This window comes from Ornithorhynchus anatinus, chromosome 7, assembly GCF_004115215.2.
Source record: "Ornithorhynchus anatinus isolate Pmale09 chromosome 7, mOrnAna1.pri.v4, whole genome shotgun sequence".
Classification (NCBI taxonomy): Eukaryota; Metazoa; Chordata; class Mammalia; order Monotremata; family Ornithorhynchidae; genus Ornithorhynchus; species Ornithorhynchus anatinus.
The window spans coordinates 37,878,940-37,893,634 of NC_041734.1; the positions used below are offsets into that span (position 1 = coordinate 37,878,940).

The 14,695-nt window shown below is 40.5% G+C and overlaps 1 non-coding gene across 1 annotated transcript; it reads right to left on the bottom strand.

Annotated features, from left to right (window-relative positions):
• Positions 1 to 6,776: 6,776 nt before the first annotated feature.
• Positions 6,777 to 6,914, bottom strand: LOC114813451. The gene has a single exon (XR_003761171.1). It is a non-coding gene; the product is annotated as a small nucleolar RNA SNORA7 (small nucleolar RNA).
• Positions 6,915 to 14,695: the final 7,781 nt, after the last annotated feature.

The window sequence follows — 14,695 nt, forward strand, 5'->3', positions numbered from 1 at the left end:
AAAAAATATTTTATAGGCATAGTGGAGTATCATTCTAAGTAATATGGTATAGCAGTGTACAGTGTCGGAGCCACTGGAGGAGTTGCTCTCTGTGCAGAAGCTTCATGAATTTACTAAAAGGCAGGTTTAAAAACATATCAGGCACTACAAATAGCAAGTACGACGGTGCAGCAAAGGACTATCTTTGTGGGCACAGAGTGTGGAATGAATCATCTTTTAGGAAAAAAGAAATACCAAATAAAATCAATAGAATCACACTCAATGTGTACCACACTGGAGGCTGGCCAAATTCCAAAGCTTGGGCTTCGCCTAAGAAAACTTATTTCTTTAACAGCTGTTCTTGCTGCTGTCAGGGAATGGTTTCCTTTTCCAAGGGCCTTTTAAGGGTGGTCTTCCCCTAAAACCTCTGAATTACTTTGAACACTGATGTAGCAATTATCACTCAGCATAAATTGAATTTTTAGTGTGGCCAGCTGATTGCTATTTTTTAAGACTGCAACATGTTCAACTTACTTTTCCCCTCCTGAAAGATTTCCATATAACGAAGGAACTTGAGGGTTGGAAAGGTTAGCACTTATTTTGCAGGTTAACTCTGCACAGCTCTGCTTCTTGAGGCACTCCTCTTTTTCACTCCCACACATCCCACAATCTTTTTCTGTTCTGACCTTCTGGAGGTCCTGCTGCCTAACATCCAACCCTGTGATAAACAGTGAGTCTCAGAAACCCTAGTAGAAATGGCCAATATTAATCAGAGTCTCCTCCCATAAATACAGATATATTTCTCACACATTCCTCAGTTACAAAATGCACCTTAAACACTCATAGACATAAATCTTATTTTGTTTAGGATGTTATGACAGGGTACGTTCCCTGTCCCCATATACACTAGGATTTTTGAGACACCCTGAAAAAAGCAGCAAAGCTTTCTAACTTCTGAAATGTGATGATTTCTTTCAGACTAGAAGTTTGCCAAATTTGGATTGTGTTTCTAAAGTTAGAGTGAAAGAAAATCCAAATGAATACCTCTCACCTTGTAAACTGCTTTGTTTTAGGATCAGAGGAGAATATCAAGGACTGGGCCCATTTACTCAGTGATAAAAACAGATAGGGCAGACAGCCTCTCTCTCTCTACCCTTCTCTGCCTAAAAGCTCTCTTGCACCAGTGACCATCACATTGGCTCAAAGCTGTGTATACTTACTATTCTCACAATCAGAATACTCTACCAGGTTTTTCTTAATGCTGATTAATTTATCTGGACACTTTCAGTTCAGATAATCTCTTTCTGATCTTTATTACCAAAAAAATGCCAAATCAATAGTATTTATTGAGTACTTACTCTATTCAGAGACCACTAAGTACTTGGGAGAGTACAATAGAGTTAGTAAGCATGATCTCTGCCCTCAAGGAGCTTAGAGTTATTGAGATTGAAGCCTAGTAAAGGTCAGTACTTGGTTCTGTGCTTTTTTTTTAACATTATTGATGATGAAGTCAAACTTCTTGTATCCTGGGCGTCAGGCTTAAAACAAAAAAAAAAATTGTTGGTATCTGTGAACTCGAGGCCTCCATCAGATAAATTGTATTTCCACTTCATTTGAGAAGCAGCATGGCCTAGCAGAAAAGCATGGATCTGAGGGTCAAAAGACCTGAGTTCTAATTCCAGCTCTGTCATTTGCCTGCTTTGTGACCTTGAGCTAGTCACTGAACTATTTTTTACATCAGTTTCTTCTTCTATAAAATGGAGATCAAACACCTGTTCTCCCTTCAACTTAGCCTGGGAATCCCATATGGGAAAGGGACTGTGACTAATATGCATAAATTGAACTTAGCCAGTATTAAGTAAAGTGTTCAGGGCATAGAAAGCAGTCAACAAATAGCCCAATTATTATGAACTCTTTAGATTCTAGTAACTTCCCCTTTCCCCTCCTTCAGTTTGGCTTATCAGTGGATTTAATCTGATATTCTATCTGGATATGACACTTACCCTAAGCATCTTCAAGATCCTGAAAAAGGAGCAAGTATGGCACGTTTGGAGGAGTATTTTCAAACACTTTAATTCACACTTTTCTCATTCATTTAACCTTAAACACATCTTTCATAAAGATAATGCTCAAGTCTTCCGCATGAGTAACATAAAATATTTTGTCTGTTAAGTAGGCTATTTCCCAGTGACGTCAACCTTTGAACCCCCACCATGCTTTATTTTCCATTTAGCTTTCACCCAATGTCTGTTACCCTTTGATAAGAAATTTAGTGCAATAATGTCCATTCAGTAGTATTTGAGCGCTTACTATGTGCTGAGCACTGTACTAAGCACTTGGAATGTACAAATCGGCAACAGATAGAGACAGTCCCTGCCCTTTGATGGGCTTACAGTCTAATTGACTGTAAGCCTATAAAGTGAGGGTGGCAATAGCAACCGGGCTATTTATTGAATTACTGAGTGGAAAACACTGCAATAAGTGCCTGGGAACCTACAACCAAAGAACCTCATGTTAAGGATAACTCACACTGTAGTACTCACCCCATGTCAGATACTACATTCATGTGCACAGGCATTTCTTCTGAAACCATCTTGTGTTCTGTCCAGACAGATGCACGTTGTCAGAAAAATGTACCTAATTCTGCCGTTGCAGGTCTTTCCAAAATATGCACTTGGTGTTAAGGCAGAATTGAGCCTACTTTCCCTTAAATCTTTCAGAACACTAGAGAATTGCTCAGAGTACAGTCAAATGAGTTCGTAACCATTTTCAAGGTGTCTTCTTGACTCTCGGGAACTAACTTGAGAGTTAGTGGATTCTGGACCATTCTTCTACACCCACACACGACCTGTCCTCCCACACTGACAATACAGGAGTCTGCTAGCCTAATGCTGAGTTTCTCTGAAGTGTATTCCCCAATTCAGGTGCAGCCACTCAACTGAATTGGTGATTTCCGCATGGTACCTGGGAGACTAAGAAAAAAGACAGCTGTCATGGCAGCCCACACTGTGTTCCTCAGCAGTGTATTTAGCCAGCATGAAACCTGGTTGTGCCTAGAACTTCCTCTCCTAATGATACATAAATATTTTTATATTCCTCATCTTCACTGTGAGGGTGTCATTTATGGCTGATTTGATGCTCTATTTGCTTGCTGGAATTAGATTCCCCACTAAGCCATCTGACAGAGTGCATACCACAACTCAGAGCCTGGTGTTTTTGTGCTCTCACTGGCTTTGCTACGAAGACGCAATTGGGATATTGGAAAACCAAGCCCTTGTCCAGTGATAAGTCATCTCAAAACCAACAATGAACCATCAAACATCGACAAGTACATTTTAGAAACAAAGTCTATAACTGAAGTTCATCCCACAAGAACACCATTTGCTGGAAAACTGCTTTAGGATTAAGGTTAGAAAGAGATTCAGGGTTGAGTAATTGGTTTGATTATGTCTTGGTTGATGTGTGGATGATTATCCATTAGCCATTTTGTTGTAGGTGACTTGTTATCCTGCTTGAGCTCTCTGATGAGTAGTCTTCCCTGTTTAAGTCTTGAAAGTCACTGTGGGCTATGTTTCAAATGTGCATGTCAGTGCAGTCACCTCTCAATTTTTCAGGGACTGAGTGGCCACAGAACTCTTCACGTCTCTTTCCCTTCTTTTCTCTTCTATGTGGCCTAGTGTATAGAGCACGGGTCTGGGAGTCAGAAGGACTTGGATTCTATTCCCACTCTGCCACTTGTCTTTTGTGTGAGCTTGGGTAAATCATTTCACTTCCCCATGCCTCAGTTACTTCATCCGTAAATTGGGGATTAAGACTATGAGCCCCATGTGGGACAAGGATTGTGTCCAGCCAAATTCCCTTGATCTACCCCAGCATTTATTACAGTGCCTGGCACATAAGTGCTTAACAAGTACCATAATTATTATCTCCTTTCCATTGCTACTCCTTGCACAATTGCTTCTCCACATGAAGAGGGGGAGGGAGGAAAAGAGCTGGTTAGGTGGAAAGGATTGCTAGATGGAACAGGCTTAAACTATCAGCTAAAAATTCCCTTTTCCAATTATCGCCTGATTGTAATTATTCCTGCTCTCCCTGGCCGTCATTTTGTCACCTACAAGGGTTGTGTTCACAGTCTGCCCAAGTAACATAACCTTTCCTCTCTCTTGCCCTGGTGTCAGAATACCTTGTTCTAAGCATCAGCAGAATCAGTCAACCAATCAGTGGTATTTATTGAACCCTTACTATGTGAAAGTACAATATGACAGAATTAGCAGACACATTCCCTGTCCATAATGAGTTTAGAGGGGTACTCATTCTCTGGTCATCTCCCCAGGGCTCTTCTTGAAGTAACATTGGAGTAGACAGGGCAATTCTCCCTCTAGACTGCAAGCTTATTGTGGGCAGGGAATGTGCGTACCACCTCTGCTGTGTTGCACCCTCCCAAGTGCCCAGCACAGTGCTCTGCAAGCAGAAGTTCCTTTAAGTGCAGCTCCACTGGAACAGGAGGTTGAGAATCAAGGCCTCATTTTCTATTGCTAGGGCTGCCACTCTGGCTTTTGCTTTTAAATGGTATTTGTTAAGTGCTTACTATGTGCCAGGCACTGTTTCAAGTGCTGAGTTAGATACAAATTAATCTGGTTGAACTCACCCCACATGGGTTTACAGTCTTAATCCCCATTTTATGGATGAGGGAACTGAGGCACAGAGAAGTCAAGTGACTTACCCAGGGTCACACAATAGACAAATAGCAGAGACAGCATTAGAACCCAGGCCCTTCTTATTCCCAGGCCCGTGCTCTATCCACTAGGCCATGCTGCTACTCTTGCCATGGAAGACTAAAACTAAATGCTTGGGAAGAGTATAATACAACAGGATTCATAGACCTGTTCCCTGACCACAACAAGTTTACAGTCTAGAGGAGGAGACAGACATAAAAATAAATTATAGATGTGTATGTACATAAGTGCTGTGGGGCTGTGGATGGGGTGAATATCATGTGTTTAAAGGGTACAAATCCATGTGCTTGGGCTATGCAGAAGGGAGGGAGTAGGGGAAAAAAAGGGCTTAGTTGGGGAAGGCCTCTGGTAGGAGATGTGATTTTAATAAGGTTTTGAAGGTGATGCTATTTTGGATATAAAATGGAGTTCCAGATAGAGAGGAGATGTGGGTGAGGGGTTGGCAGTGAGATAGATAAGATCAAGTGCATTGGCAATAGAGTAGCAAAGTGTATGGGCTAGGTTGTAATAGGAAATTGGTGAGGTAAGATAGAAGGGGCTAGTGATTATCATCTTTAAATTATCACTGTATTTCTTAAGCACTTACTATGTGCCAAACACTGTTCTAAGTGCTGGAGTAGATGCGGCAGGCTGAACACAGTTCCTATCCTACACTGGGTTCACACTCTTAATCCCCATTTTTTTTTTTAACAGATAAGGGAATTGAGGCACAGAGAGGTTAAGTGACTTGCCCAAGGTCACACAGCAGAAACGTGGTGGATCTGGAATTAGAACCCAGGTCCTTCTAACATCCAGGCTCATACTGTATCCGTTGAGCCACACTGCTTCTCTAAAGTCAAGGGTAAGGAATTTCTGTTTGATCCCAAAGTGGATAGGCAATCATTGGTGGTTCTTGAGAAATGGAGAGATCTATCCTATTTATTGAATGCTTACCGTGTGCAGAGTACTGTATTAAGTACTTGGAAGTTTCCAATCTAATAATATAATAGACACATCCCCATCTAAGCACTTAGTACAGTGTTCTGCACATAGTAAGCACTCAAATACTGAATGAATGCCCACAAAAAGTTTACAGTCTAAAGGGAGATGTGAATAGAATGACTCTTTAGGACTGGAGTGGAACTACAAAGAAGTTCCTCTACTTGTGGTGTGGTTAGTGATCCTGACTAGCCCTGTTATTGCAAGGACCAATGGGTCTCAATGCGGACCAGGACTATCTTTGACCACTGGTTTGAACTACCATGGGAACATCTCCCAACTGACCCTGAGACCTGGTCTTGATTTGCTCCTCTCACCACTTTGTTGGCAGGGAATGTGACTGTTTTTGTATTGTACTCTCCCAAACAGTACAGTGTTTTTCAAATAATAAGCACTCAATAAATACGATTGACTGAATGAATGGACATAATAATAATGATGGTATTTGTTAAGCACTATGTGTCAAGCATTGCTCTAAGCTCAGGGGTAGATACAAGATAATCAGGTCATTCCATGTGGGGCTCACAGCCTTAATCCCCATTTTACAGATGAAGTAACTGAAGCACAGAGAAGTTCAATGACTTGCCCAAGGTCACACAGCTGACAAGTGGCAGAGCCAGGATTAGAACTTATGATCTCTGATTCCCAAGCCTGTGCTCTTTCCACAAAGTCATGCTTCTTCTAGAAGGCAGGCTAGTCAGCAAGCAGTTATTGAGTATCTACAATGAGCAAACCAATGTACAAGGGGGTGGAGATAGATTCATTTTCCACCTTCCAAGCACTTAAAATCCAGTAAGCAGGGTGGCCCCAAAAGGTCTAGTGAATATCAGACACCCCTTGGCTGACTCTGAAGAAACAGTCATATGCTACATATTTTATGTAGGTCAATATCTTGCTTTATGCTGTTGAGGTGTCTCAGATTCATAGTGACTCCCCAAGTGCCCCACTCTTTGCAATCACTCTTGGTAGTGTTCTTGGTAAAAATATGGAAGTGGCTTACCATTATCTTCTTTCGTGCAGTAAGCTAATAGTTCACCCTCAACTCTCTCCCATGCCACTGCTGCCTAGCATAGGTGAGTTGTGACTTGTAGTAGATTACCTTCCACTCACGAGCCACTGCCCAAGCTAGCAATGGAATGGGTAGGCCTCTGCTTGACTCTCCCTCAAGTAGTCAAGACTGGTAGAGTACTGGAAACTCTCCAGGTGTGATCCTGAGAGAGGGTAGGCCATGTAATGTCAAATAATGACGTCATGAAGACAAATGGAAAGGTTTCTTTCAAAGATACACAAAACCTAGCACGTGTCATGGGGTTATGGGGACTCTTCACCCACTCCTTTGCTTCAAAGCCATTGCATTCCCCTTCCAGGTCCCTGTAAACAAATGGATTACTTCTGAACTGCAGAACCTGCCTGAATAATGAATGAGATTCTTCCTCTACAAGGGGCAGGCAAATCAAGTCCTACACAACCACTACAGGTCTGTTGTACTTTCTCAGTCACTTGGTACCAGGCCTTGTATTCAGTAGGTGCTCAATAATAGTCTGCTGGGACCCCTCCCCTTCCTCTTATTCTGGGTTTATCTCTGCCCCTCCCACCCTCCTCTGAGAAACTCCCCATCAGAGAGATATTTTCTCAAAGCCTCTGTTCATTCTAAATAGACTCAGCTCCTGGAGCTAGCTAGAAAAAGAAAAGGAGAGACTTTTACAGATGACACTTTTCAGGTAATTCCCCCAGGAAGCCAGAAGCAGGAATTAATGGGAAAAATAGTGGGCACTTGCAAGAATGGATGAACCTTTCATTCATTAGCATTCTGATCATATGAATGCATGGATCTCTCTGTCAGTGAGATATTGACAACTGGGTTCTGCATCCTACAAATGTTTTTCTTTCCTAGTGAACAGGAAAAAGGTTGGATTTCATCTATGACTTGGGGTTTGCAGGCTAGAACCCATTGTCTTTTTTATAGCTAAGGGCAGGCAAAGCCAAAGTGTGCAGTTCTTAACTAGTGCCAAAGATTAATAAATGATAGAAGCCATCTATTCACCTGCATAAGTTATTTTTATTGAACCTTCCATTCTCTAACTGAAGAGCTGTGGAAATAGTGGGGATCATTTTGCTTTCACATGCAAATTTTTGAGCAGAAACAATTTGAAAAATCAGGTCCCCAAGTCCCAAAATGCTCTCAAATAATTTGCTGATCTAGTAGAAGGGCTACATTATCTTCCTTCTTAAAATGAACTCTGCTGGCTGTTTTTCTGTTTCAGTGTTTTTCTTTTTCTTTTTCCTGTTTCAGTATGAGACACATGGCTGTGAGACATTATTGTGTTCGTTTCCTGGTCTCGGATGGAGCCCTACAAAACATGTTTGTGAATATGAAATATAACCCCAAAATTCATGTGCACTCCTATACATACATGTATGTGCATTCATGCATTCAATCATATTTGAGTGCTTACTGTGTGCAGAGCACTGTACGAAGCACTTGGAGATACAATTCAGCAATAGAGACAGACAATCCCTGCCCACACCGGGTTTATACACATCTGTGTAAAAGCAAAAATACAGCGGGACATTTATCCTATCAGGTGAACAGTGCAGCATGGCTTAATGGATAGAGCACAGGCCTGGGAGTCAGAAGGGCATGGGTTCTAATTACAACTCTAATCCCATGTGACCTTGGGAAAGTCACTTTACTCCTCTGGGCCTCCATTACCTCATCTGTAAAATGGGGATTGAGACTATAATCAACCTGATTTTCTTGTACCCACCCCAGCGCTTAATGCAGTGCATGGCACATTGTAAATTCTTAATTATTATCCTTTAGTAGAACTGCTCAGACATCAAATGGTCCCAAAAGGCACTGCCATTTGGCACTGGTGTCCCTTTCACCACTAATTTTCATAGGACTTTAGGCTAAGATTGTTGAGGAGAGATGTAGAAGGAATCATATCCTTTATCAAAGGAGGTTCATCCAATAGCCACTGCCACCGAAATGACAGTCAAAAGCAGGATGGGCAGAAGTCACTCCACCTTGTAACATGGTGTGGGATAAAGCTACAAAGGCAGTGGTGGAAGAGTGTACAGAACAGGGGCAGTGAAGAAGACCAGCACTGGTCTTGCTCACACCCTTCCACCTGCCTGGAATGCCTTCCTTCTTCACATCCAAAACATCACTATATCTTCAAGGTCCTTCTGAAATCATACCTACATGAGGTTCTCCCTGATTAAACTCTCATCTTCCTACCCTATTTCCCCCCCCCAAAAAAAAACCCACACCCCCTCTTCACTCCATAGCACTTCATGTAAACATAGTTAAACTCTGATGATTCTTTGTACCTACATTTGATATTGGCATCTGTTTCCCCCGATTGATTGTAAGCTCCTTGAAGTCAGGGATCATGTCTATTATTGCAATTGTATTCTCCAAAGTGGTTAGTTCAGTTCTCTTCACAGACAAGGTACTCAGTAAATACTATTGATCAGGTAGTAGGTGAGGGACCAAAGGAATGGGAAACAAAGCTACAGGGATTAGATGGCAGAAACATAAGGTGGGGTATGTAAGGGAACAGTGAAAAATAGAGGGAGGAACTGCAGACAACAGCAATGGGAACAGAAAAGATCTTTTCAATCTCTTCACTCCTCCTGACCAACTTCTCCTGGGACCTGGTGAACATGCTTATAAACTTCTCCAGGCAAAGATAGCAAGGCAGGATTGCTGTTCTGTTCTCCAAGGTGCTAAGTCATGTGGAAAATTCTCATCACTGTATCATGTTTGATCTGAAAAAGTAACTGCATCTCCCTATTACCTAAATTTCAACCCAGGAAGGCTTGGGCCCTGGAGAGAATTGCGCTTATTGATGTCTTTTTCCACTTACTGAATTCTTCTAAGATGCCCATGAGAATGAGAACCTGCAGATGTTGGATTGACAGGGTTATAAAAATGAAAGACATTTTGAGCAGAGAAATATTGAGCAACTACCAGTATTCTTATATGGTAAGGCAAAACCATGGGTCAATAAACAAAGCTGCTAATCTTCCTTCTTTTCAAATTTGTACTGAGGTGAACTTCCATCAGCACTGCTCTAGTCCAGATTCCCAAGATTGGAATTAGGACCATTTTTCTTCCTTTCTTGCTCCCTCCCTCTTGCTGCTTAACTTTCCCAATTCCCTGGCCAGTTAGGAAGGTACTTTTCTCTCTCTTTTTCCAGGATTCTTTTTTCTGTTCCTTTCCCTCAGCCTGGAACTGGTAGGCTTTGCTTTCTGCTGGTCAGCATGGCAAACTAAATTCAGAGAAATGGCTATCATCATAATCTCTTCTATTCTGCTCTCCAATCCTCCCAACCATCACTGGCAGACAAAACATGCTGTGTGATGGCAGTTTTGAGGTTTCATAATAATATTGTTGATTTCTATTATGCTAGCCTCAGAGGAAAGCCCTCATTTACTCACCATTTAATCCAAAGATTTCAGGGGATTGTTTGAAGAAAAAACTAAAAGGAAAACTTACTATAAATTTTTATCTCATTAACTTAGTTGGCTGCTTTAGTTTACCAAGTAATTACACTTAAATGAAAAGCACCAACACACGTTCAATATTTATAATTTGTTCCTGCTACATTAAATGTTTATTATGACAGAAATGTTCTGGGGAAACCACACCTGAAACAGCATGCTAGAACATCTGTGCTAGCTTTGCTTAATGCTTGTCGTGTATTTTTTATGAGGTTCTTCAGTGCAGTCATGATGTGAGGGCTTGTGGGAGCCAGAGAAGATCAATGAGTCTTCAGAAAAAATGTTCAATTACAAGTACCGTAGGATATGGCATATGAAATTCAAAATTTTCTGATTCTGTCAACCTGCAGCTATATTAGGGCCTCAGAAATCTAGGTGTAAAATGATGACCGTTTTGGTGCCTGAAGAATTAATGTCATTATTTCATACTCAAAAAGGAAGGAAGGAAGGAAAATATGGAAGGACTTTAGTTAGGACCAGCAGCAAACGACTAATAGAACATCCTAGATCAACAGCTTCCTTAGAGAATTTTACTCATCTCACATTGGATCTGAAAAATTCTAGTTTACTGAATTTTCAGTTATTTCTGGTACATACCATACTGGAGTGAAGTTTATCTCCTGCACTCTATGAATTTCTGCAGAGTTTACTGTTGGTTACTACTATTACTACCATTTGCCTACTGTGGGACATTGGTCAAGTGGCTTAACTTCTTTATGCCTGTTTCATCATCTGTAAAGTGGGGATAAAAAAACCCATTCTCCCTCCCACTTAGACTGTAGACTGTGCCCAACCTTATTATCTTGGATCCATCCCAGCCCTTAGTACAGTGCCTAATGTATACTAAGTAATAATATAAGTATTTTCATTTTTTTGGCATATTTATTTAGCACAGTTTATCTGCAAAGTGTTTAATTTGATTATTAAAAGGAAGCATGAGGAAGCTTGGAAAACTGGAGCATCTGGTTGAATGTATATTGTACAATGGACCCAACATAATCAGGAGATCAAGGTAAAAACAACCTCATTTTTATTTGTGTAAAGATTTGAACTGTGGTTTTTAGAGGCTAAAGGCCAGAAAATCTCAACTCAGTAGGTATGCTCTTGGGCCCCAGTATATGCTATTTTAACAAATTACCAACTTGAGAGAATTTATTCCATCCTAAAGTTTTCCTTTGACATTTGCAAGGAAGGGGGAAAAAAGGGTTATGATCACAAAACCTAAAGTAAAAAGGGCAGAGGAACCAGAGACACACCAGCTCAAGAGGAAGGTCTATAATTATTGTAGTGGGAAAATTACACGTTTATATATCCCCCCAAACACAATAGCAGACATCCATTTCCTGCAGTGCTGCTGAGGTCTGCCAGCCAGCAAATAAATCACCAAAAAACAAACCCAAGTAAGAGAATGAGGAAAATAATAATGTTGAATCCAGCAAACTTTGTGCTTGAAAACATCATTGTCTAAATCAGACATGCATCCTTGCGAACATTCGGTACTACTCCATACCAACTCACTTCTCTGTGGCTCAGTTACCTCATCTGTAAAATGGGGATTAGCTGTGAGCTTCACATGGGACAACCTGATTAACTTGTATCTTCCCCAGCGCTTAGAACAATGCTCTGCACATAGTAAGCGCTTAACAAATACCAACATTATTATTATACCACAAGTAAGAGTGCTACAGTGATACTCTAAACTTGTTTGGGGCAAGGAATATGTCTGTTTATTGTTGTATTGTACTGTCATCAAGCACTTAGTACAGTGCTCTGCACACAGTAAACACTCAGTAAATACAATTAACTGACTGACAGCTAAAGGCCCAGTTCCTTGAGGTTACAGGCTGCTCTGATTAGCTTGGCATGTACCATTCACAAAGGGGAGTCAAAATGACCTGGGTTCTAAATCTTGGTTTTGCCACTTGTCTGCTGCATGACCTTGGAGAAGTCACTTCACTTCTCTGTGCTTTAGTTACCTCATCTGTAAAATGAGGATTAAGACTGTGTTTAAGACTGTGATTAAGAATTAAGACAGATGAATTACAACCTGATTATCTACCCCAGTGCCTAGCAAATAGTAAGTGCTTAACAAATAGCATAAAAAGGGGTGTTCTTTTAGATTAGAAGTTTTAATAAAATTGTGAACCCAAGAAGCAGAATATAAAAAAAAGTTGCAGGCAGCAGGATGAATAGCAAATACCACAGCACAACAAAGGTCCATCTGTATCCTAGGTGGAAGACACTGTCAGTACATATTGGTCTTTGGAGCTGCTCCTGCACACCTGGATAACATATTTCATTATCTATTTTGCCATCTTTGAACCCATAGGACAGCTAGAGTGAGTGGGGAAAAAGAAAAAGATTCTGAAAGTCTCTGCCAAAGATATCATCTGGGGTACATGCTTATACTTTGATAATTGTTGCCATCTCATTAGGCAAAGAAAAGAATAGGCATAGACCTATGTAATGTTTCCCATTTTCCACCATTCAAAATTGGCCATGAACAACAGGACTAGATTGGCTCCAGGATCATTAAGACAATTTTCCTTATTGTATTTATCAGTAGACATCCATTCTTTAGCAACATAATGCAGCACCCCACAAGTATAGTGCAAATCTTACTTGTGGCTTAAAGTCCCTGTTTTTAGGAATGTTGATGCTTGCTACACTGACTGAATGTCTGTTTTTGCACACATCTCTCCTGTGTGCAGAGTACTGAACTAGGTACTTGAAAGCCTATAATAAATATGAGACATGGACCTTCAAATTCTTTGAAGAATTTACTGCCTAATGACAGAGATGGGCAGTCATATAGTTCCAAGGAATTTCCTTCCCTCAAAAGTCAATACCAAAAATTCTGGCAATTTAGGAAAAGAAAAATCAGTCAACTTTAATGTCAGTCCAAACCTGGGATTTTAATGGCCAAAGATGATCAAAGATAGGGTACTAGATCATATTCATCCCCATATCAATCATTTCCCAAGCCCTTCTTGAATACATTGGAGCTCTGCCCATTTAAATGCAAATTATACTGTAGCCACAGTTATCCATATAAAATAAATTGCTGTCTCCTTTATTTTAAAATGCTACTTTCATTTCACTTGCAGAATGCCATTTATGATTTCAAATATTAAATTCATGTATTTTGCTTTTCAGTGTTCAATTTTCTAGAACAAATGGAGACACTCCATCTGGAACATTTTCTTCAAGGACTTTTACGTTTAAAACAAATACTGCAAAGCTCAGGTCAAACTGAATACCAAGTATCAATAGACCAGTTGTGACCAAATGATCAATTATAACCTCTTGACTGATTATTGATCAAATAATTGTATTTACTGAGAATGTAGAGCTGGTAGACTAATACACTGTGCAATAGACAGAGGGCAATCCCTACCCTCAAGGAACTTAACTATTTATCAGAGGTGAGAGGTACAAAAGTATTTACAGTAAGGCAAAAAAAGAAATGATAGGTAGATAAGTGAGTAAATAAATGTATAAATAGAGGAAATTGGGAAAAAGCAAGGGATTGGGAGTCAGAGGACTTGGGTTCTAATCAAGAATTCACTTTTTTTTAAATTACAGAATTTGTTAAGTATTTACTAAGTGTCAAGCACTGTTGTAAGTGCTGGAGTCGATATAATTAATCAGGTTGGGCACAGTTCCAGTTCCTCATGGGGCTCACAGACTAATGAGGAGGGAGAACAGGTATTGAATCCCTATTTTAATTGAGGAAACTGAGGCACAAAAAAGAAGTGATTTGCCCAAGGTCACACTGCAAGCAACTGATAAAACAGGGATTAAATCCCAGGTCCTCTGACTCCCAGGCCCATGCTCTTTCTGGTGGGCCATGCTGCTTCTGTGCCTGCCTGCTATATGATCTTAGACAAGTGACTTAACTTCTCATAGTCTGAGGAAACAGTTTCCTCATCTGTAAAATGGAGATTCAATATCTGGTCTCCCTCGCTCTTTGACTGTGGTACAGGAAGTATGTCTGGTAGCTTCCAGAGTTCTTAGTAGAGTGCTTGGCATTCATTCATTCAGTCAGTTGTATTTACTGAGTGCAGAGCACTGTACTAAGCACTTGGGAAAGTACAGTACAACAACAAACAGTAATACTCACTGCCCACGAGCTAACAGTCCAAAGTGGGGAAGACAGACATCAAAATAAATAAAATTACAGACACGTACATAAGTGATTTGGAGCTGGGGGGCGGGGAAGAACAGAGGGATAAATAAAGTTACAGATATGTACATAAGGGCTTTGGGGACACAGTAATTGCTTAAATACCACAGTTAAATTGATATACCTGTGACAGCTACAATTGGCTGTGCAAACATAGGGCTAAGATGGCAATTGAGAAAATCTGATCTGGGGAGAAGAAAGCTATTGGGGACGTCTCCTAAAGAAGGTGGAATTTTTGAAAGATTTTGAAGATAGAATCAGTCAATTAACCAGTAATATTTATTGAGCATTTACTGTGTGCAGA